General features: G+C 41.9%; 1 pseudogene; it reads left to right on the forward strand.

The window, feature by feature from the left end:
- Positions 1-21,201, forward strand: part of LOC122545411 (centrosome-associated protein 350-like) — a 1,525,564-nt pseudogene that overhangs the window by 1,498,674 nt on the left and 5,689 nt on the right.

Below are 21,201 nucleotides of genomic sequence, written 5' to 3' on the forward strand. Positions count from 1 at the left end.
TCAGTGGTTTAGCAGGTTTGATTAAAGTTGTTGAACAGGTTGTGAGAAGTGTCACCAAGAGTTATGCAGGTTTGCATATATCTCTTATCTGCTAATGTTAGTGTCCAAGTTGAATTTGATTGTAAGGAGACCTGTTAACATCCATTGGTTGGATCTTCAACAGAAACTACGTCAGACCAGAGTGATATTGAGATCAGGATCCATGCACTGAAGGACGAACTTAAGAAGCGCAAGTCCATTGTGGACAAGCTGAAGAAAGAGCAGGAGGAACGTCAACAGGAGCGGTTGAAAGCACAAGAGGCCAGTCTCATCAAACAGCTGGAGGTGAGATTGAACCCTCCACTGCCCTGCAGGTTTCAGCTGGGGATGGTTGTAACGTGTGACCTTGCAGAGGTTGAGTTCAGAGCATTTCACATGTTGCATACTGCGTTCTCAAAACCAAATCAGCATCCATTTCCTTGAACTAAAAATTGTTGGGGGCTGTTGACTTTTATTCTTGCCATCTTAAGGAAAAGTGGTTGAGCAGGGTTGCTTTTTCTGTTTGATTTTTTTTTCTCTGCCATTAATAAGAGTTTTTATATTCTTCCAAACATTCATTCAAACCTTTTATCCCAAATTCCTCTTCATATCCTCATATCATCTGACTTTCAAGAGCTTCCTTTTTCCAATGGTGTCTTGGGTATTCTGTCCTTATACTTCTTCCTGAGCAATGTCCCAGTATTCTTTATTAAAACAGCTTTGGGGCCTATTACTTGTTAAGTGCTGCATAAATAGGTTGTTGTAATGTTGACTGGTGTGTGCAGTGGCTTGAAAGGAATAAACAAACTTGTTTTGATCGCATTCAACCAACTGGGCTTCTTGGTCTCCCTGTTAATCTTTCTCAATTTTGTGGTTAACTGGTTTTACAGATTGCTAAAATTAGATTTGTTCATTCAAAAAAGATTTTGTCTTATGCAGTTACCAAAGTAGTGTCATGTGTACTTCTTATCATCCCAATGTTTGATTTCACCTTCTCTCCATGTTTCTTTCAGTTCTATGATGAGTTTATTGCAAAGGCCCAAGCTGAAGTCAGTGGAGATCTTGATGTTGGCAACTCAAACTCCACCAAACCACAAAATAAAACTCTGTGCGCCACTGAAACTGAGAAGGGAAAGGTTAAACCGTGCTCTCTGCAGAGGTACTTTCAGTAATGGATGTTAATTGCGTAACCTTATGAAGGGATGCCTCTTGTATTTCTCTTTTATACCCTAGAGGGACCCCTTTTGTCCAAATTAGTTGGTGATTAAATTGTTCTTTTCTTAAGGAGACCAGTACATTTTGCAGTGACTTTACATCAGAGAAATGTGCGTTTTGGCCCAACAGATTTGTGCAGTTATTTCGTCTCCGTGCAAATCTACTCCCACTTTGTTTCATCCCATCAGTGCGTCCTTCTGTATGTTTCCCCCTTCGGTACTTATCCAATTTCCCCGAAACATATTCATGCTATTGAACTTCAGCATTCCCAGTACTAGTTGTCATGTTGTTCCATGTTGTTCCCTTTCCAAGGAAGAAAGTTTTGTTTTGAATTTCTGATTCGATTCATTAATGTTAACTTCCTGTCCAGGTCAGCCTCACAAGTGAAGACATTCTCCCTCCATGCAGTTTGGGCTGCTTCATTTTTAAAGTTCTCTGTCAAATTTTATTTTTTAAGTTCTCTATCCAGTCACTAGCTTATACAGTTAATGGTCGGGCCCTGGGTGTGTTGCTGAACAAAGAGACCTCGGGATGCAGGTGCATTGTTCCTTGAAAGTGGAGTTGCAGGTAGAAAGAGTGACGAAGGAGACATTTGGCATGCTGGCCGTCATTGGTCAGAACATTGACTGTCGGGCTTGAGGCATTACGTTGCAGGACATTGGTGAGGCCATTTCTAGAATACTGCACACAGTTCTGATCGCCTTTCTACAGGAAGGATGTTAAACTTGAGAATGTGCAGAAAAGATTTACAAGGATGTTGCTGGGACTGAGTTACAGGAATAGGCTGAATAGGCTGAAGCATTTTTTCCCTGGATGATTAGAGGCTGAAGGATTTTTTTAGGGGGATTGGATAGGGTGAATAGCCGAGATCTTTTTCCCAGGTTTTCGGAGTCCAAAACTAGAGGGCATAGGTTTAAGGTGAGAGAGGAAGATCTACAAAGGGCCTGAGGATTAACATTTTCAGGCTGAGCATGCTGCATACATGGAATGAGCTGCCAGAGTGGTAGAGAGAGATACAATTACAACGTTTAACTTATAAAAGGCTTTGAGTTGGATATATGAATAGGAAGGGTTGAGAAGGATATGGGCTAAATGCTGGCAACTTGGGATATTAGAGAAGAGAAGAGCTGAGAAGATCCAGTTTACTAATCAAGGAATAAAGTTCAAATTGGATGTTGAATCCTCACCCAGATCACCTTCCAAGGATCTTGAGGAGGAACAGAAGACTGTCATCCAATTGGAGCCATCTGAAAGAGATGACAGTGTTGATGATAAAAAGGAAGTACTATCTCAAGATCCTTGTCCTCGACCTGTAAGTATTAATTTTGAGCCAGTTTTGGGATGGATTTTAATTTTAAGAATTGGAGATGTGTTATTTGTCTTGAAGCATTGATGTGATTGTTTGATGAATAATCCCAGAACATATTAAATTCCCATATTTTAACATAAATGTCGGATTGTGATTGTTTCCATCACAAATGTCAAAATACAACTCCACTTTATTTGGGCACATTTTGCACATCAACATTTTCAGAAATTACCCTGAGTGTTCCCCTTTCCCAAGGACACTTTCCCAAAAGACTGTTGTGAGGAATATCTTGAGAAATTGTTAATATATTTGTGGGTGATAAAATCAAGCTGTGGGAGATATTCTTAGAATTTCTGGTGTCTCAGTGTTTTCTACCTTGCCCATCAATTCTCAAAATAAGTGTAAGTACGCCTGATTATTTCTCAAGGATTTAGTGGCTATTTCCACTGTGTAATGACTGAGTTTAGAACTGAAGGATTGCTATTGAAATTCAAACCTTTTCCTCCGCACTTTTCTGTCCTTCCCTAAAAGGGAGGCAGTGTTTTTAAAGAGGATCTTTTAAACTAAGTTTTGAATCATCTCTGGCTTTTTCAGTTCGCACGCAATTTTTCCAGCGTTGTGTTCGGAAGCAAAGTCCTGAGACTGAATGACCATCTGATTAGAAGAACCGAAGGGTTTATGATTTGCACATATTAATATTGATTGGACAAGCAGCTCTTTTGATGAAAGTGCTTGACAAGTTCTCATACTGTCCATTCCTTTCTGAGCATTCAATGCAGGAAGTCACTGAAATAGGTGCTTGGGTCAGTTTGATTTGACACAGCAACCTCCTGACTAAACTGACACATGCTCTTCTGATTTGTCAATATTTGTGTTTCCCTATAAAGTGCAGGAATAAAAAGGGGTGCAGCAGTCAACTGAAGGTGATCTGATTTTGGAAAGCTGAAGCTCAGAACGTTCAGTCTGAAATCGTTCATTCCCCGAAGTACACAACAGTTAGAAGATAAAGAGATTCTCCATACTTATACTCTGAACCAGGAAAGATTTGAACAGTCGATGTCAGTTTCCTAAAATGGCCATTACTTTCTCTATGGTTACTTGTGACAAGCCATATGTTTTTGATTGCATAGTTTGAAGAATATTCACTGTTTTCATCACAATGTATCTGATCCTGAACTGTCCAAAAGTATTCTTTTCAGTTCAATAACTGTATTCTTCTCATCCTCCACACTCCATGATAGTCCATGATATCTCCCTTTGTAAGCCGAATGGAATATTGATTCCACCTATAGGATAAGTGTGACGTGTTCTTTTCATACTAAGTTTATATTTCAAGCTCAGGAAAACAACTTGTGATACTTTGAAATTGTGTAAAGATGATTATTTTCACCACCTTGATTAAGGCCAAAAACTTTTAAAACTTAAAAAGGAGTATAAAGCATTTGTTCTGACTCCATCAAGTAAATTTTGTATTGAGTTTGAGTACTCAGTCTAATAAAATATACTGTTTAATGTTCTGGGTCTCACTCCATGTGGAAACCTTGACTTTCATTACATGGCTGAGAATAAATTGGAAATGAATTCCAGCCTGTGTCTGACACGTCAGACATACTCTGAGATATACAAAGATGATTCTCGTTTGTTTGTCTCCCGTTTTCATGCTTTGATTTCACAGTTTATTATAACCATGTATTGTTCATTAATGTTTTGAAATGAATTCCATCATTTTTGTTCCTGACCTTCAGTATCTAGATTGACCAACAGTTTGTGTACTTTGCAACAGGGCAGCCGAGTGCAGGAGCCCCAGTCCCTAAAAGATGTGCCCCGAAACATCCAAGGGGAAAATAACTTTGCTTTCGCTCAAGATACTGTAGAGATTGAGACATTGGTTCATGCAGCAGCTGAGGAGCTGTGCAAATGGCAGGAACTTGGCCATGATCTGGGGGATTTGCAAATACCCCCAGACTTTGGGAATTATAAATGGAAGAATGACGAGAGTGTCAGCAGAAGAGCTTAGATTAGATTACATTACAGTGTAGAAACAGGCCCTTCGGCCCAACAAGTCCACACCGACCCGCCGAAGCGAAACCCACCCATACCCCTACATTTACCCCTTACCTAACACTACGGGCAATTTAGCATGGCCAATTCACCTGACCCTGCACATCTTTTGGACTGTGGGAGGAAACCGGAGCACCCGGAGGAAACCCACGCAGACACGGGGAGAACGTGCAAACTCCACACAGTCAGTCGCCTGAGGCGGGAATTGAACCCAGGTCTCAGGCGCTGTGAGGCAGCAGTGCTAACCACTGTGCCACCGTGCCGCCCACAATTGTGAGGTGAGACCCAGATTTTGCATTTGAAAACAAAATTATTTTTTCTTAGTTAAGCAAGAAAGGTATGGGTGAAGAGTGCTCCACAGCAGCTCTGATTGATGATATGTATAACAGAGTATGTTAAAAACATTATCTCGATCCTGATGACTGCATTGAATTCAATTTACCATTTTGCCCCTTCCCTAAAAATCCAAAGCCCCTTTCTCCTCCACTGTTTGTACTCTCCCATTATTAATTTATCATCCTCATCATCATCATACTGTTATGCGTTAAATCCCATCTGTCATAACTTTCCCCAGTCTGAGAATCTACAGATTCTGTTTCTATTTACATGATATATGGTGTCCCTGCCAGCCACTCAGTATTTTTTTCAAACTCTTCTCCATCGTTTCTGACTTTCTATTGCTGTTTCCATTGGTTGATAATCCAATATTTGATTATTATTCACCTTAATAATTGGAGCCATGATAGCTTGCTTTCTATTTACAGCATGTCCCACAGATGTCATTCATTTTGTTTCAAAGATTTGCCTCCTTTTATGTTGTGGTGCCTTCCTCAGTATTATGCAGGAAATCTTGTCTAATACATCTGCACCTACCCTTGGTAGTTCTGCAATCCTTTTAAACCCCTTCTCTAATCTCTCTTTTGCCTTGTCTCCTGCAATCAATGAACTTCGAAATGTAGCCTTGGTTCAAATCGTGGAGCAAACAGTTGTTATTTTATATATTTTGAACAGGATTCCCTTTTGTTTTCACTGTAATGATCTCATAAGCTTTTTGCTGAGTGGAGAGGACGCATCTAATATAATCTTTTCTCTGTTAGTCTTTTACTTCTTCCAGCTTGTCCTTAATGTTACAAGAGAAATTTTTGTTGACATCTTTTCTGACGACCTCCATGCCAGCCCAGCCCTACGGATGAAGCCAAGCCGCATTAGCTCTTCATTCTTCAAACGAGTGAGGAACCCACAGAATTTAAATGAAGTAAAGGTAATAACTCCACGTAATCCTTTTTTCCTACTTGTCGGTAATAATGTTGCAAACGTGATGCTGGTTGGAGTTAAAATATGTAGATTAAGTAAGTGAGTGACTCAACTTGTAAACAATGGCCACTATCCTGACTTGGAATTCTGTCACTGCATCTTGGAAGTCCTTCCCTAATGAGATTGTGGGTCCAGCTCAGCACCATCTTCTCAAGGACAACTAGGAAGGGGCAATAAGTGCTGGCCAGCCAGTGACGCCCACATTTCATGAATGAACAAAAAAAATTCCTCTATGCCCATTGAGTACCAAGGAACTCCATTTTAACTCTAAACTCCTCAATGAACATTTTTTAAATGACTCACAGGGTCTGGCCATTGCCGGCTGGCCAGCATTTATTCACCGATCCTAGTTGCTTTTGAGAAACTGGTGAGCTATCTTTTGTAACCACTGCAGTCCATGTGCTGTAGGTAGACCCATAATGCCCTTCGGGAGGGAATTCCCAGAATTTGACACAGCAATCCTGAAGAAACAATGATATTTTTCGAAGTCAGAATGATGGGTGGCTTGGAGGGGAACTTGCAGGTGGCAGTCTGCTGCTCTTGTCCTTCTTGATCTAAATGGTCACAGATTTGGGAGGATCTGGCTGAAGATCTCTGAATTTCAGCAATGCGTCTTGTAGATTGTACACACTGCTGCTACTGAGTGGAGGGTGGTGGAGGGCATAGCTGCTTGCGGATGTGGTGCCAATCAAGTGGCTGCTTTATCTTGGATGTAGTGAGCTTTTTGTGTGTTACTAGAGCTGCACTCATCCAGGCAAGTGGGGTGTATTCCATTAGACCCCTGACTTGTGCTTTGTACTCGGTGGATTTGCTATGGGAAATCAGGAGGTGAGTTATACATCACAGTATTCCAAGCCTCTGACCTGCCCTTGTAGCCCACAGTGTTTATATAATGAGTCCAGATGAGTTTCAGGTCCATGGTAACCCCGATGATGTTCATTGTGGAAGATTCAGTAATGGTAACACCATTGAATGTCAAGGGCCATTGTTAAATATTATCTTAGAGTTGTAAAGATGTACAGCTCAGAAACAGACCCTTCGGTTCTACTTGTCCATACAGACCAGTTATCCGAGATACAATCTAGTCCCATTTGCCAGCATTTGGTCCATTTCCCTCTTAAACCCTTCCTATTCATATACGCCGCCAGATGCCTTTTAAATATCGTCATTATGCCAGCCGCCTCCACTTCCTCTGGCACCTCATTCCATGTACACACCACCCTCTGCATGAAACAGTTACCCGTTACGTACCTTTTAAAGGTTTCCCCTCTCACCTATGCCCTCTAGTTTTGGATTTGCCTTCACCAGGGAAAAGACTTGTCTATTTATCCTATCCATACCACTCATAATTTTATAAATCTTTTTACAGTCGCCTCTCAGCCTCTGATGCTCCAGGGAAAGTAACCCCAACCAATTCATCTTCTTCCTATACCAGAAACCTCCCACCCTGGCAACACCCTTGTAAATCTTTGCATAACCCTTTCAAGATTCACAACATCTTTCCAAGAGCAGGGAGTCCAGAATTGCACACAGTATTCTAAAAGAGGCCGAATCAGTGTCCTATTCAGCCGCAACATGACCTTCCAACTCCTATACTCAATGCTCTGACCAATAAAGTCAAACATACCAAACACCACTTTCACAATCCTGCTTACTTGTCACTCCACTTTCAAGGGACTATGAACCTGCACTCCAAGGTTTCTTTGCTCAGCAACACTCCCCAGTGCTTTACCATCGAGTGTATAAGTCCTGATCTGATTTGCCTTTTCAAAATGCAGCACCTCACATTTATCTGAAATAAACTTCATCTGCCAATCCTCAGCCCATCTGTTCGAGATCCTGTTGTATTCTGAACCTTCATCACTGTCCACTGCACCTCCAATTTTGGTGTCATTTGCAAACTTACTAACCATGCTATGTTCCATGTTCACATCATTTATGTAAATGACAAAAAGCAGTGAACCCAGCACCAATCCTTATGGGCCACCACTGGTGACAGGCCTCCTACTGGAGATGGTCATTAATTGGCAGTTTTGATGCGAAGATTACTTGCCTCTTACCAGTCCAAATCTGCATATTGTGTAGATCTTGTTGCCTTTGAACATAACTCCTCAGATACTGAAGCAGACTATGAATGGTACTGAATATTGTGCAACCATCTGCAGTTCTGACCTTATGATAGAAGCAAGGTCAGGAACTGAGGAGCCCCATTTTACTCTGATCTCCCAAGTGATCCTCGAGGAACCTCATTTTACTCCCCACTGGAGACACAATGTAATAGCTCTGAGTGTTAGCCATGGCTCAGTGGCATTCTTCCTCAGTCAGCAGAGGGGATTAAGCAAAAGCTGAAATGAAATCCTGGATGACGGTCCTGGTGCCGTACTGAAGTATTGTTTTGAAAGTGAGGCCCCATTTTCCCCCTTGGGTGAGTTTTTTTAAAAGAGTTTTGGTGTGACATTGAAGAGGAGTGGAGTTCTCCCTCATGGTGCTGGTCAGTTTACTACATGAGTCAGTCTGGCTCAACGTTTACTGAACCATTTCTCTAATTTGTGGAAACTTGCTATGTGAAAGTTTGTTGCAGCTTTTGACGATATTATCATTAGTGGCTATACTTCAAAGGCTGAGAACAACATGCTACAAGTGTGAAAAGTTATATATATTGCAAGATTTTTGGCAATTTGAGGTTAAGGTGGATGACTTGAGCATTGGTTAAAAAGTATTGTCCAGCACGAAGACCAAGTTCTTTACTATTGCAACAATGCAACTTCTATTTTACTGTGGCACTGACATTGAAGTATACACTGGATGACTCCTTCCAGTAACTCAGACTTGCAGCACTGCAATGTGAACTTTTTACCACGGTCTAAAGTCAACATCAAGCAGCTCATTGTCTAGCCTGACTTCCCTTTGAGCACAGTTTGTGAAGCGTTGCACGTTGCCAGGGACTGAGAATGGGCATGTGTAAATCAGCTTTTCATTCACAGAGCAAATTTGGAACTGTTCATTTCCTTTGCTTTGTCTTTATAACTCGACTGTAACGTGTCTTCAGTCTGAACTGTACTATTTCCCACACCAACATTTCTGGGCATGTTACTTGCCTTTGACGGTGTTAGCCGAGAAACCTATCAAAATCTTCCTGCCTGGAGCCATGTGAGGCAGTGGTCAGTGGTTAGATCATATAGCTTTGATGAACTCATCTGTTAAACTGAGAATGATTTGACCTTCCTGAAATGCTGGGTCCACTGAATGAATCCACATCAGCCCCAATATTTATTGTGAGACCTCCCACAGCGCTGATCTTGAGTTGTCTGCCTACAGTCTATTAAAGGCAGAACATTTTTGGAATTTGACAGAGCAGAGGCCAGCACTTGTTGGCAAAGTGCTGAACCACGTAATGCGGTGAATTGATAAGTGAATAATTACTCATATCTCAGTCTCGGTCTTAGGCAAGGGAAAATGTCAAACCTTCTCACAATCTGGGAGTATTGCATGCTACCTTAAAGTTGTTTTGTATATGCTTTCGGATCTCACTGATGTTATTCACTTCAATTATAATTATGTTTTAAAGCATTTAGTGATTTTTGTTTAATGGAACATGCTTTGAGTTTCATCCAATTTTACATCATTCAGAATGGGAGAAGAATCAGAAGGTCCAAGCCTCAAAGTCTTCATTGAGCAGTTTACGGGAAGGATAATGGATTGGAGGTTGTTTGTCTGTGTATTTAGGGTATGTGCATTAGTTGCCATTTCTCCTGTGCTTCTATCCCCAGATCTTCATTTCTAAAGAAGTTATGAAGTTGTTTGGATTCAACCAGGAGCAATAACAGAAGACAGGCTGGCAGAAGATGAAGACATTTGGCAGGAGAAAACCTGATCGGGTGGACAATATTTTGGTAAGTGCTTCAGTTTAGCAACTGTTCAGTATTATATTGTACCTTTACATCACGACTATGAACACTGCATCCTACATCTGAATTTTCTATTATTTCAAATGGCAAATGCTTTATCTGTTTTTGGCTTACCTGTCTGGCTCTCCTGCATACATCCAGAAAATGCTTCAACTTTCTGATTGAATTGAAAACTTGACTCCTCACTGGAGTAGTTTGCTGAAAATCAAGTTCTGCTATTCCTTAGTTGCCAGAAAACTTATTTAAAAATTCAGAAGTACATTGATTTCAGTGCAGTTGGCAAAGTAGTGTCATGTGTACTTCTTTCAATCCCAATGTTTGATTTCACTTTCTCTCCATGTTTCTTTCAGTCCTATGATCAGTTTATGACGAAGACCCAAGCTGAACCCAGTAAAGATCTTGATGTTGGCAGCTCAAGCTCAACCAAACAGCAAATTCAAACTCTGTACTCCACTGATACTGAGAAGCTGAAGATTAAACCGTGCTCTCTGCAGAGGTACTTTCAGTAATGGATGTTAATTGTGTTACCTTATGAAGGGATGTCTCTTGTATTTCTCTTTCATATCCCAGTGGGACCCCTTTTGTCCAAATTAGTTGGTGATTAAATGGTTCTTGAGTGAAGGAGACCAGAACTTTTCCAGATACTTTACAGCAGGGAAACGTGCCTTTTGGCCCAACAGGCTATTGCGGTTATTTAGTCTCCATGCGACTCTACTCCCACTTTGTCTCATCCCATCAGTGCATCCTTCTGTATATTTCTCCCTGAGGTACTTATCTAATTTCCCCTTAAACATATTCGTGCCATTCAACTGAAGCATTCCTGGCATAAGCAAGTTCCATGTTGTCACTCTTCTCAGGGAAGAATATCTTGTTTTGAATTTATGATTCGATTCGTTAATGTGAACTTCCTGTTCAGGTCAGCCTCACAAGTGAAAACATTTTTCCCTCCATGCAGCTCAAGCACCTTCAGCGAGGACCAGAGGCCTGACGGGAAGTTAACTTTAAAATATACAAACTTACCTCGGGGGATCAGTGTTCTTCATTTTATGGGCGGCAGTTGGAGTGGGAGGAGCGACAATGAGGACCAGAGACCCGATGTGATGATAACTTTAAAATATAAAAACTTAGCTTGGCGTAGCGAACACTGAGCAGGAACGGACGTGAGACTGCTTGATAAGTGAGGCTTTTGAAGGAGCAGCAGAGCGACAGGCCACAGCGAGGCGCAGAGGACTGTTGGGTATATATTTGGGCAGCAGCTGAATCCCGATGTACTACATGTGTCGTGTCTCCCCCCCGCCCTCTCCTCTCACCAAAGAAAAGGACTCTCGTGTGTTGCTAAGGTAAGGCGTTTCAATTGATATTCCTTGTGTATCGTGTGATTGATTAAAAGTTCACTATTAGTTGGTTAGTTGAATAATATTTAACTTATAATTTTGTATAAATTAATTTAATCAGTAGAGATGGCTAGACAGGTGATGTGCTGTAGCTGTATGTTGTAGGAGCTGGCTGATCCCATTGTGAAGGGCAGTGACCACATCTGCAGCAAGTTTTGGTTGCTCAAAGAACTCTGGATCAGAATTGATGATCTGGAATCTGAGCTTCAAACACTGCGGCACATCCGGGAGGGGGAGAGTTACCTGGACGCAGGAGGTTCAGGAGGCAGTCACACCGGTAGATTAAGTAATTCAAATTCAGTTAGTGATCAGGAACAACAGGGTGTGACTGTAAGTGAGGCAGGAAGGGGGATTCTGAGTTCAGGAGTGGAGGACCCTCAGCCCTTGACCTTGTCCAACAGATATGCAATTTTTGCTCCCTGTATGGATGAGGAAAAGGGCTGTGGACAGGATGAGCCAGCTGACCATGACACCATGGTTCAGAAAGCCACTCAAGAGCGGGAGCAAAAAGACAAATAGTTGTTACAGGGGATTCTATAATTAGGGGGACAGATAGTATCCTTTACGAGCTGGATTGGGAGTCCCACATGGTGTGTTGCTGGACCGGTGCCAAGATGCTGGACATCTCCAACCGGCTTGAAAGGATATTGGAGCGGGAGGGAGAAGATCTAGTTGTTGTGATCCATGTTGGCACTAACAGCATAGGCAAGGCTAGGCATGTGGGCCTGTGTGGGGAATATCAAGCACCAGGAAGGAAATTGAAGAACAGGTCCTCGAGGGTCATAATCTCTGGATTACTGCCCGAGCCACGTGCTAATTGTCATAGGGATAAGAAAATTAGGGAAGTAAACACGTGGCTAGGAGATTGGTGTGGGAACGAGGGATTCCATTTCATGGGACATTGGCATTAGTTTTGGAACTGGGGCGATCTGTACCGATGAGACAGTCTCCACCTGAACCGATCTGGAACCAGTGTTCTGGTGAAAAGGATAAATAGGGTGGTCACTCGGACTTTAAACTTATTAGTCTGGGGGAAGGGAAAGGGAAAGCAACAGGGAGTATGGAGTCAAGTAGAACGATAAGCAACAGGTTAGCATGTGTGCAGGGTTTCAGTTCAAGGCAGACCAGGAATGAAGCAAAAACGAAGGATAACTTTGAACATATTACTAGAGATGTTGGAAATCATGAGGATAAGAAAATTAGCATTAAGGCACTTTACCTGAATATTCATAGTATTTGTAACAAAGTAGATGAATTAACAGCACAAATCATCATGAATGATGATGATGTGGTAGGCATCACAGAGACGTGGTTGCAGGGGGTTTAGGACTGGCAGTTAAACATCCTAGGATTTACAACTGATCGAAAAGAGAGGGAGGTGGGCAGAGGGTGCCGGGTTGCCTTATTAGTTCAGAATGAAATTAAATTCATGGCACTGAATGACATAGGATCTGATGATGTGGAGTCAAAGAACCACAAAGGCAAAAAAATCCATAATGGGAGTTACGGACTGACCTCACAGCAGTGGTCAGGACCAGGGCGCAAGATGTACCAGGAAATAGATAGGGCATGTCAGAATGGCAAGGTCAAGGTGACTATGGGGTAATTGAATATGCAAATGACCTAGTTGAATAATGTTGCCGGTGGGTCCAAACAAAGGGTATTCATGGAATGCTTACAGGATGTCTTTTTGGAACAGCTTGTGATGGAGCCCTCGAGGGAGCAGGCTATTCTGGACTTAGTTTTATGTAATGAGCCAGACTTCATAAAATATCTTAAAGTCAGGGAACACTTAGGAGGCAGCAATCTTAATATGGTAGAGTTCAGGCTGCAGTTTGAAAGAGAGAAGGCAAAATTGGATATAATGGTGTTACAGTTAAATAAAGGTAATTACAGGGGCATGAGAGAGGAACTGAGGAAAATCAACTGGAAGCAGAGCCTCGTGGGCAAGACAGGAGAGCAACAATGGCAGGAGTTTCTGGGTGTTTCCGGATGGGGGGAGGTGGATTTAGAGAGCCATGGCTGACAAAGGAAGTCAGGAAATGTATCAAAGAGAAAGAGAGAGCCTATGAAGTGGCCGGGAAGACTGGGAAATCAGAAGATTGGGAAGACTACAAAAACAAACAGAGGATAACAAAGAGAGAAATAAGGAAGGAGAGGATCAAATATGAAGGTAAGCTCACCAGTAATATTAGAAATGTTAGTGAAAGTTGCTTTCAATACATAAGAAACAGACGAGTGGCAAAAGTAGAAATTGAGCTGTTCCAAATTGATGCAGGAAGGCTAGAGATGGGAGTTAATAGCTGAAGAACTTAATAAGTACTTTGTGTCAGTCTTCACAGTGGAAGACATGAGTAATATACCAACAATTAAGGAAAATCAGGGAGCAGAGTTGAGTATGGTTGCCATTACAAAAGAGAAAGTGCTAGAAAAGCTAAAAGGTCTAAAAATTGATAAATCTCCTGGCCCGAAGGGCTACATCCTAGAGTTCTGAGGGAAGTGGCTAAGGAAATAGAGAAGGCGTTGGTTGTGATCTTTCAAAAATCAACAGAGTCAGGGAAAGTCCCAGATGATTGGAAAATCGCTGTTGTAACCCCCTTGTCCAAGAAGGATCAAGGCAAAAGATGGAAACTTATATTCCGATTAGCCTAACCTCGGTTGTCAATAAAATTCTCGAATATGTTGTTAAGGATGATGTTTCTAAATTCTTGGAAATGCAGGGTCAGATTGGAACGAGTCCGCATTGATTTAGTAAGGGGAGATCGTACCTGACAAACCTGTTCGAATTCTTTGAAGAGGTAACAAGTAGGTTAGACCAGGGAAACCCAGTGGATGTTATCCATCTCGACTTCCAAAAGGCCTTTGGTAAGGTGCATCATGGGAGGCTGCTGAGTAAGGTGAGAGCCCATGGTGTTTGAGGTGAGATACTGGCATGGATTGAGGATTGGCGATCTGAAAGAAGGCAGAGAGTTGGGATAAAAGGTTCTTTTTTGGAATGGCAGCTGGTGACAAGTGGTGTCCCGCAGCATTCAGTGTTGGGGCCGCAGCTGTTCACTTTATATAATAATGATCTGGATGAAGGGAGCTGGGGGCTTTCTGGTAAAGTTCACCGATGATAAGTAGTTAGGTGGACAGGCAGGATGTTCTGAGGAGGTGGGGAGGCTGCAGAAAGATTTAGACAGTTTTGGAGGGTGGTCCAGGAAATGGCTGATGAAATTCAACGTGAGCAAATGCAGGGCCTTGCACTTTGAAAAAAAGAATACAGGCATGGGCTATTTTTTAAACTGAGAAAATTCTTCAAGCTAAAGTACAAAGGGATCTGGGAGTGCTAGTCCAGGATTCTCTCAAGGTTGACTTATAGATTGAGTCCGTGGTTAAGAGAGAAAATGTGATGTTGTCATTTATCTCAAGAGGGTTGGAATATAAAAGCATTGATGTGCTTCTGAGACTTGATAAAGCTCTAGTTAGGCCCCATTTAGAATGCTGTGTCCAATTTTGTGCCCCACACCTCAGGAAGGACATACTGGCACTCGTGTGTGTCCAGCAGAGACTCTCATGGACGATCCCTGGAATGGTCGGTCTAACATACGATGAACGGCTGAGGAGCCTGGTATTGTATTCATTAGAGTTTAGAAGGTTGAGGGGAGATCTAATAGAAACTTACAAGATAACGCATGGCTTAGAAAGGGTGGAAGCTCGGAAGTTGTTCCCGTTAGGCAGGGAAACTAGGGCCCGTGCGTACAGCCTTGGAATGAGAGGGCGTCAATTTAGAATGGAAATGAGGAGACATTTCTTCAGTCAGAATTCATTGCCATGGAGCACAGTGGAGGCTGGGATGTTGGGTGTCTTCGAGGCAGAGATTGATAAATTCTTGATCCCACAAGGAATTAAGGGCTATAGAGAGAGTGCGGGTCAGTGGAGTTGAAATGCCCATCAGCCATGATTAAATGGCGGAGTGACTCAATGGGCCAAATGGCCTTACTTCCACTCCTCTGTCTTATGGTCTTCATTTTTAAACTTCTCTATCAAGTCTCATTTTTAAAGTTCTCTATCCAGTCACTAGTTTATACAGTTAACGGTCGGGCCCTGGGTGTGTTGCTGAATAAAGAGACCTCGGGATGCAGGTGCATAGTTCCTTGAAAGTGGAGTTGCAGGTAGAGAGAGTGGTGAAGAAGGCATTTGGCGTGCTTGCCTTCATTGGTCAGAACATTGACTATAGTGGTTGAAGTGTTACGTTGCAGCTGTACAGGACATTGGTGAGGCCTCGTCTGGAATACTGCATACAGTTCTGATCACCTTTCTGTAGGAAGGATGTTAAATGTGAGAGAGTGCAGAAAAGATTTACAAGGATGTTGCCGGGACTGAGTTGCAGGGAGAGGCTGAATAGGCTGAAGTATTTTTCCCATGGAGCATTGGAGGCTGATTGTTTTTTGTAGAGGTTTATGAAATCATGAGAGGTATGGATAGGGTGAATAGCCAAGATTTTTTTCCCAGGGCAGGAAAGTTGTAAACTAGAGGGCATAGGTTTAAGGTGAGAGGGAAAGATTTAAAAAGGGCCTGACCGATAACTTTTCAGGCAGAGGGAGCTGCACAGATGGAATGAGCTGCCCGAGTGGTAGAGAGTGGTACAATTACAACTTGTACCTTTTAAAAGGCATTGGGATGGGTACATGAATAGGAAGGGTTGAGAAGGATTTGGGCCAAATGCTGGCAAACTGGGACTAGGTCACGTTGGGATACCTGATTGGTGCGGATGAGCTGGGTCTGTTGTATAACTGACTCTATGACCCCATGCATTTTGATGTCAATGCTGAATCAACCTTTTGAGATAAAATATTTCATGGTCAGAGCTCTCTGGAGTTTCATGTCTTTTTTTAAAAAAAATGCATTTGTAATAAAGTCGATCTGTTTACTCTGTATGTGAAAAAGAAAGAATGGATCATTATTTTTAAAGAGGAAATGATGGCTGAAGGTTGTACACTTGCTGCTGCAGAATATTATATGTTCATACAGAATATAATTAGTTCTATTGGGTGAGTTTTTGAGATGTGCCTTAAAGCAGTCTAGTGGGTGAAAGATTCCTACGAAGTATTGAGTATTGTTGGAATAGAGAACTGCCACATATACTGTGATCCGACCCACATGCTGTAAGTTTTCAAACAATTAAATCACTGCCCATTCATATTCAATCCCCTTTTGTACATGAAATGTGACCTTTCTTTTGCTTCCCACTTCCCTATCTCTATCTACTGAGGATCTGAATCCTGAATGCAGACTGAGGTAACCAGTTGTTGTCAGGAACAACCACTTCACACATGCTCTTACTAACTAAAATGGGAACAAAATGGCTTCTTAATGCAAATAATATGACAGAATGGCTTCTAGGCTGCAAATTGACAATTCTGCTAAAAGCTGCATAAAATGGCTTTTAACGCTGTTATAGGCCATAGTTGACTAATCACAGTCTGCCTCAACAGAGATTAGCAGACAATGCTTCCTTTACAGCATCAAAATAACTGGATTGGATGATACATTACTGGCCAATCTAACTCACCTTCAAGTGCTGGTGCAAAGATTCGGTACGTGAGATAAGAGTGGCTGAAGTATTGGAAAACAAAGTTGGTTCCCAGGAAATATCATTGGACCAAGTTGCTGTCAGTTAAGATTATTTTGTAACTTGATTGGTAATTGTCTGAATGTAATATACGATAATGGCTTGTACCTTTCTTAAAGAAAAGTATAAAAATATCTTTGTTTTAAGCCATGCATGCAGCTCCTCTAAGGAACACTGAAGTGTGTAACCTCTGTGTTTCTGGGCAATCTGTGCCCGGCCACATGAAAAATAATGAATGAAGTCTTAAAGAATCAGACAGAATGTGAGTGCTTATTGACCAATCACGGAACAGAAACCCCCCCCGCCCCCCCCCCCCGCCCCCATCCACTGGGGTCCAGATCCCATCTGGTGCTATGACTCGGACTCAGTACGGACAGATTATGGGGAAGCGGTGTAAGTGCCTTGGGTCCTCCGCTATTGAGTGTAGAGGAATCGGCCAGCCAGGCGTGAGTATTTTGTCCGTTTGGTTTCCCTCATTCATTAGTGGTTCACTTGACCCCTCGCTGCTTACCAGGGATCGGCCTTGGTAAGAATTAATTCAGGAAAGATTAAAGAGGAGGTGGGGACACCCACTAACAGGTGGATCCAAAATAGAGTCCAGGACACTTTTTTTAAAAAAGAGAGGAGTCGGGGACTCCGATTCGGTCGGATTGGTGTTGTCGAAATTAATTCTGAAATTGTTCTGTGAAAGATGAAGCAAAGAAGTATCGCGATATAACAAAACTGTCGGGTTTTAGAATGTCGAGAATGTTTAACAGAAATCATTAGTCTTGCTGTTCAATGTTGGGTTGTTGATTAGTGAAAGTTTCAGAACGATCTGAAGCATGGCTGCTTTAATTCGTTGCTAACAAAAGAATGCAAATATACCTTACTGGCCACTTCAAGGAATTCTGCATGTGATTAGGAGATCCCAAATGCTGTGTGCCAGTCCTGACGGGGTTGATTGGGACCAGGATACCCACTGGGGGCGTAACCTACCTCAGAGGCTCACGCAGAGATCTGATAAAAATCACCAGTGACAAAAATCACACTGAGGCCCAAGTGCTCTCCTGTCCTGAGCATTTCAGCAGGAGGAATGAATGAAGGGGAGAAGCTTTCTCGAAGTGTTTCACCAAGTATCAGTGTGGATGATGAAATCAGTGAGCGACTGGGTGAGAAATACTCTCCCAGCTGTGGTAGCGTACATTCAGAACAACTTGTAGACTTGAAATCACCAACTGAGAAGAGCAAAGTGATGCCAGCAATGAGGAACAGACTCCCATGCCATCACACTGTCTCTGTCCGTGTCACACTCAAACAGCCATGTTGCCTGAAACCGATGAGCTGCCTGAATCCCAAATTGGTGCAAGGATTTTAGTTAGTAGCATCCAACCAGGGACACTTCGCTTCAAGGGCAGAACTAGCTTTGCCAATGGCTTTTGGACTGGTGCAGGGCTGGATACGCCAGAAGGCCGTAATAATGGGACATGTGATGGAGGTTGAGCCAGAGCTTTCAAAAGAATTAGCAGAACTGCCGGCGGAAGAGTTGGGTCGAAGTAATACTCCTGGAGGGCAAGTAGACTTTAAGCTCTGTCCATTTAAAAACAACTTGAATGATCAAAATGCAAGTAATCAGTTTTCTGAACCAAGTAAGTTTGACTTGCTGCACGTTATTAATGAATCTAGCAAGGCAGTGGAAACTTTTGGAGATGACCAAAATTGAAAAGAGAGCTTGTCCAAGTCAGGTGAGGAGGAACGGTTGGCAAACTTGAGTGAAGACCAGAATAAAGAAACATGAACTGGAATGATGTGTTCATAGAGAAGGCATCCAAGGCAGTACTGGAGACAGAAACCAAAATCAATACCAATGTGTCTGTGTGTTCTTCCAGTGCACAATGGGAGGGGTTTTCACTCAATATCCATGAGAACTTTTCAACTCCTCTGTTGGATTTACTGAACAGGGAAAAGGACCAACTTGAGACTCAATTTAAAGTACCATTCCTCGAGCCTGAATCTGAGGAAATCCATGAGGAGCACATGGACAATGGACATTAAAAGAGAGGAACCCAAGGACAATTGTGAGGATAAGGATGTCTTTAACGGAGATGATCTGAAGAGCAGTGACTCAAAGGCCAATTCTTTGGTTGATATGATACAGGTAGACAATCCTTTAACCTGAATCCCGAAATCCGAAAAGCTCCAAAATCCAAAGTTGTTTTTGTGAAGTTATTTCTTCATTAACATGGTTGTTTGGCGTATCACTCAGATGTGACGTAGTGGGGGGAGCAGCACTGGCAAACCGCAATTCTGTTTCATCACCCCATTTTACAGAGTGAGTATGCTCCTCCGGTATGATTTTTAATCATTTCACCATCAAACTGTCACTTATTCTGAAATTTGAAGAGTTCTAAATTCCTAGAACCAGCTGGTTCTGAGCATTTCAGACAAAGGATTGTGCACCTGAGCTATCTCCCTTGGTCAAGGACACTGTTGAACAATTGCATGAAATCACAAAGTCTCGAGCTGAGAATGATCCAACTTACTAATCAAGGATTACAGTTCAAATTGGATGTTGAATCTTGGCCCAGGTCACCTTCCAAGGATCGAGAGGAGGAACACAAGACTGTTATCCAATTGGAGACATCTGAAAGAGCTGACAGTGATGATGATAAGGAGGGGGTATTATCTCCAGATCTTTGTCCTCGACCTGCAAATATTAATTTTGAACCTGTTTTGGGATGGATTTGAAATTCAAGAATTGGAGATGTGTTATTGGTCTCGAAGCATTGATGCAATTGTTTTATTAATAATTCCAGAGCTTCTTAAATTCCCATGTTTTAACATACTTACAGGATTGTCATTGTTTCTGTAACAATATGTCAAAATACAACTCCATTTTTTTCAGGCACATTTTGCAGGTCTCATTTTCAGAAATTACCCTGAGTGTTCCCCTTTATGAAGGACCCTTTACAAAAAGACTGCTAAGTGGTTAACAAATGTATTTTTAAAGCTCAGGAAGACCACTTGGGATACTTTGCAACTTTGTAAAGATGATTTTTTCCACCACCTTGATCAAGTCAACTATTTTTAAAAATCGAAAATGAGAATAAAGCATTTCTCCTGACTCCATTAACTGAATTGTGTATTCAGTTTGAGTACTGAGTCCGATAAAATATACTGTTTAATGTCACTCCATGTGGAAACCTTAACTTTCATTACATGGCTGAGAATAAATTGGAAATGAATTCCAGCCTGTGTCTAACTCGTCAGACATGCTCTGAGATATAAAAAGAAGGTTCTTGTTTGTTTGTCTCCCCGCTTTCATGTTTTGATTTCAGTTTTGTTCCTGACCTTCAGTCTGTGTACTTTGCAACAGGGCAGCCCAGTGTTTGGCACAAGTGGGCAGGAAGAATTAGCCACACACCTGGCAGAGTTAGAATTGAGTCATGAGGCACTCGATGACCTGGTAGATGACCAAAATTCGTTTGATGAGGACTTTGGGTTGAGCTGTAGCAAATGCAGCAGCCAGTACAGGAGGCCCCATCTCCAAAGGATGTGCCTCTGAAAATCCAAAGGGAACCTTACTTTTCTGTGGCTCCTGATGCTTTAGAGGTTGAGAAGATGGTTCATGCAGTGGCTGAGGAAGTTGAAGGAACTTGGCCACGATCCAGGAGATCTACGAATACCCCCAGACTATCTTGAGAATAATAAATGGAAAGGTGTAGAGAGTGTGAGCAAAAGAGTTTTTTGTGAGGTGAGCTTCAGCTTTTGCGTTTGAACACAAAATTATTTTTTCTCAATTAAGCAAGAAAGGTCTGAGTTAATAGTGCTCCACAGCAGCTCTGATTGATGATATGCATAACAGAGCATGTTAAAAACATTATCTCGATCCTGATGACAGCTTTGAATTCAATTTCCCATTTTGCCTCTTCCCTAAAAGTCCAAAGCCCCTTTCTCCTCCACTGTTTGTACTCTCCCATTGTTAATTTATCATCATCAACCTCCTCATCATCCTGTTATTCACTAAATCCCATCTACCAACACTTTGCCAACTGTGAGAATCTATATTTTCTGTTTCTATTTACATAATATATGGTGTCTCTTCCAGTCACTCATTTTTTTTAATTCTTCTGTATCATCTGTCTTTCCATTGGTTGATAATACAACATATAATTATTAATCACCTTCTTAAAACTTGCCAGAATCTTGACCTTCCACGGGTCACTCCGTAATTTTCAGATGAAGAAACCCTTAAAGGTTGCACTTTTCAGTCTGAATTTGTGCTGTGTTGAGGCTCCCAAAATTGACCAAAATATTCTCTAAGACCTTATGCAACTTAATGGCTTAAATCATTTGTGTTGGAAGTGTCAGTTTTTTTTTTAATGGCCA

The sequence above is a fragment of the Chiloscyllium plagiosum genome, unplaced genomic scaffold (assembly GCF_037043375.1).
Source record: "Chiloscyllium plagiosum isolate Xiang-an unplaced genomic scaffold, Cpla_swu_hap1 HiC_scaffold_9, whole genome shotgun sequence".
Lineage (NCBI taxonomy): Eukaryota > Metazoa > Chordata > Chondrichthyes > Orectolobiformes > Hemiscylliidae > Chiloscyllium > Chiloscyllium plagiosum.